Source organism: Paramormyrops kingsleyae, chromosome 10, assembly GCF_048594095.1.
Source record: "Paramormyrops kingsleyae isolate MSU_618 chromosome 10, PKINGS_0.4, whole genome shotgun sequence".
NCBI lineage: Eukaryota > Metazoa > Chordata > Actinopteri > Osteoglossiformes > Mormyridae > Paramormyrops > Paramormyrops kingsleyae.
Genome location: NC_132806.1, coordinates 17,433,789 through 17,438,008, shown reverse-complemented (window position 1 = coordinate 17,438,008; position 4,220 = coordinate 17,433,789). Strand labels below are relative to the sequence as shown.

At 39.2% G+C, this 4,220-nt stretch overlaps 1 non-coding gene across 1 annotated transcript; it reads right to left on the bottom strand.

The window, feature by feature from the left end:
• Positions 1 to 2,388: 2,388 nt before the first annotated feature.
• LOC111835250 (U1 spliceosomal RNA) lies at positions 2,389 to 2,549 on the bottom strand. The gene has a single exon (XR_002836196.1). It is a non-coding gene; the product is annotated as a U1 spliceosomal RNA (small nuclear RNA).
• Positions 2,550 to 4,220: the final 1,671 nt, after the last annotated feature.

Sequence of the window (4,220 nt, the reverse complement as noted above, 5' to 3'; positions counted from 1 at the left end):
TCTCATATCATCCATCTTCCAAGCACATATCCTGCTCAGTGTCAGAGGGGGACCTGGAGTCTGTCCCAAGCATCACAGGGCATAAGCCTGGGGTAAACCCTGGACGCGATGCCAGGGCATCTCACAGCAGACAGTACGGGCAATTTCAGAGGCGCCAATTAGCATGTGACTGTAAATCAGTAATTGTGTGTCTTTGAACTGCAGGAGGAAGCGGGAGAACCCAGGGGAAACCCGCGCAATACAAAGAGAGCATGCAAAGTCCATAAAGAGAGAGCAGAAGCGGGATTTAAAGCCGCAGCCCCGGAGCAGGAAGGCTGCAGTGCTACCCACCGAGACGCAGTGCTGCCCAAGGGGAAACAAACTTAATTACGTCTATCGCAGAATTAACATTTTGTACTCCCTGTGCACACTGATGTGCCAAACATAGGATTCTATACAAGTATTACATTTTCATGAAATAAATAATCCCAAAAAATACATTTCTACTGAAATTCTAATATACCATTAATGCATTTTGTTTTTTTCTGATATTACTTTAATTCTTGTTCCAGCTGGATCGTAACTCCCTCTGTTTGCCACATGCACCCCATCTGCGTCTGCTCTCCAGTCAATCTCACTGCTAAATTCATGTTTTCATTCTCGCTGAGAGCTCTGCCCCATTGACAGGGTGGTTAATCCTCTTGTGGTGGTGATTACATTTGCAGACGGCACTCGTTAGCAGGCCTGCGGCGCTGCTATCTGCTGTGGCGCTGTATTATTTTGCCGTTTCTGTCATTATCACCCTCAGGTTGAATTATGCACCATATTACGCTGATTCCATTTGTGATGCTCCTGCTTGATTGTGGATCATGTCACCCTGCCTCTTCCTTTTCTGTTTCAGATATGGCAATAAAGTGATCTGCTGCTCAAAACCTTACCACAGAGCTTTACTGTTACTCCTTAATCACTGTCACCTTGGAGCCCGCAACCCTGGTGCTGTCACAGGGCTTCTCCTGTGTATTATCCATCTAGTACTGGGATCAATAGCATTTGGGCAATGTGACATTGTTGACTGAGTGGATGGCAGAAATATGCATGATGCCATGCTATGGACAAGGTGTTGCACACTCAACTTATCTTGTAAACAGTGCTAAATCTGTCTAATGCTTCTTCATTCCACAACAGAGCTCAGTTCATAAATTATGTAACAGAATATTGACTACTGCAGTCAACTTGTATGTTTCCTTTGACTTTTTAGAAGTTGCTTTATTGCTTTTAGTTCACCTATCCATCTATTGTAAATGTCACATGTATGATTTTTGGCTTCCTGATGTTCTCCCCCTAACCCAGCTGGTTCTGATCTAACCATCTATGACCACACATATTTTATTTTATATTTCCAACACCAAACTTCTTTGTTATCGTTGCCTTATTGCATAAAGACACCTGAACACCATTAACCCTAATGGATTTGGTATTGAATCCAACTCTGGGACCATGTGCGCCTTTGTGCTGAGACGCTCTTCACATCTGCTTTAAATTTCAGTGTTCGGCTTAAGAAGCTCGCTGTTTCTCTCTCACATACTGCATGCTAGTTCATATGAGAGCTTTTGGGTCTGAAAGCTTGTGGATATTAACAGCGCCTGATTAGCAAATCTGGGTTAATAGCCTGTGCTTTTGCTTTTATAAGGACCACTAGATTCTCTTTCAGATTACATCAACCTACTACTAAAATATAATTACAAATTACAATTAGACAGGGAACCATTAAAAAATTATTGTACCCTGCTAACAACTTCCCACTCATTGACTCATCTGTTTGCAACATATGTGCATGAGTTTAAATCCTTCTTTTACACAATACAACCCATTTGCCATCAGCTAAAGCAGCTTCCGTTCTTCCCTTTAGCCAAAGTGCTTCGACGCTCTTCACTGCAGGTTTAAGTCACTCTCACTCCATCTGATATTGACTTTATTATTGAGATCATTATTGAGATCAACGCAAAGATAGCACATGCAAGCTTAATTTACTGCTTTAACTGGACACACAGATACACAAAAACACATCATTATTTATCGTAACAACACTTACACAACAGCATCTTACATTTACCCAAAAATGAAAGGCTATCTTTTCCATTTTGGCTCCAACAAAAATCAATACAGCAAAAATTACTATTCTTAGTTTACTTAACTTTGTGGAGACATTTTAATCAAATTTTTTGATCTGTAAAAGTACAATAAAATTTAAAAATATTATGTGCTTTATCCTTTGCAAGGTCACTCCAGACCTGAAGTTGCTTCTGAATGCTTACAGATCTCAATCAAGCAAAATTCCACCTGCAATCAGAAATGGGATAAACGATGAGATGAGACAAGATGGTGCTTTATTGATCCCCAGAGGGAAATTACGAGCTGAGCACGAACACAGTCTCCCTCCACCAGAGATTATGCAGTCTACGTTCTTGCATTTGGAGAATTTACAGGGGTCAGCATGGTCACAGTGCAACAAGCTAAACTTTACCCTGGGTGGACCACCTTTGTGATCATCTCCTCTGCCTGGTAAGTAAGGTGATTGCTATGGAGCCAGAAATATTGCAAATGCATATAAAAACTTAGAGGCACAGGAGAACAGCGGAACAGCAGAACCTACATAAACAGGCTAGCACTGAAGGGCTGTCCTTCGCATGATGTATTTAAAATGGATTTAAAATAATGAAAAAAGAACCTGCATCTAGCGTTCAGACAGTAAAATCTGCCTTATACATACTAATGAGTTCAGCTAAATATCTGTGAGCTGAGCCTTTAAATTACAAGTTTTGATTTTTACTTTAATGGGTTTATACAGATTAAATTATTGACACAAGGACCCCTGGTGAATTTGTAGCAAGGCCTAATTAAATTTCCTACATTTGGTATTACTCAGTATATTTGGAACTGAAGGGCTATGTTAACTATGGGATGCCCCACCTCTGGGACTCCATGTCAATGATAAAAAAGTGGGCTGTTGAAATAAATTCAACTTGTAACATAACATTGCAAGACTTTGGGCTGCGGAGGCCTCTACTATTGATCTGCTCCTGTTAGGTTGGAGACTGTTAATTTTATAAAATGCAGACTGTTCCCCAAAAAACACCCAAATTGTGGGAAATATTTTTGATAAAACACATACACTCCCCAGGATGGTGCTTGACGTGTTGGGTTTGATCCGCCCCTATAAAGGACTGATTAGAACCAACCATGTTAAAGGTTTAAGCAGAGAGACAGTATATATACACAGTGATGTACCATTAATTTCGTTATTAGTGGAGGGCATAGAAAGTGGAGAATTATGTTTGTTCTGTGCTAAAGAAACTTCAAACTCTGAGTGTAAGATTTCTTGAATCACCAACTATGCTTTTCCCTGATGACCCAGGTTCTTATTATACGGTGCTGTAGAAAAAAAACATTAGTTATCTAACTAGTTAATTAGCATTGGTTGCCACTGGAAAATAACTAACTGCTTAATTTGTAAGAATGACTTTGACCTGGTTCGCTTAAATAAAATAGTGGTCATCCGTTCCACTGGCGAACAAAGCACCCTGTAGCGTTAGCTACTGCCCACTATAATTTAAATGTTTAATTTCATACAGACAGGATGGCAATTTCAGTTCTTTCAAAACAGTTATTGGTCAATTTTGTTCTATGATGTCTACCAGTTTCTAAAGGTCTCCTGTATTTAAAATGCAGTCCACATATGAGATTCTGGGTTGTGTCTCTCACCCATTTGGAAAGGATGAGAAACCCTGTCTTAGGATTAATCCCTAATATGCACATCAGTCATATTTTTTTATGCTACCCCGTTTTACTCACTACTTTCCAGCTATATATACTACTATCCTCTCCTTATAAGTTTTAAGTTTTATGTTTGCACTTAAATCCATCGTTTTTTATGGCTAAGGAGCCTGTCCTTGGTCAGACCATTTTTGAAAGTCCATTTTTAAAGGTGAAGTGGAATTCCTCACACTGGTGCATCGATGTTTATGAAGAGTAATTAGTTAAAAAAAAAAAAAACGATTATGCTATTTATATACATAAAATAATTGGGTTTTATGCTGCTGTACAGGGAACCAGGGATCTGACAAAAAACATGCAGTAAAAAATCCAGGTAAAACAGCAGAGAATTAAATTTGTATTCATATACATAAATACACATACAATTTAGTAATCAAACGAACAAATAAATAAATCAAGCATCCACC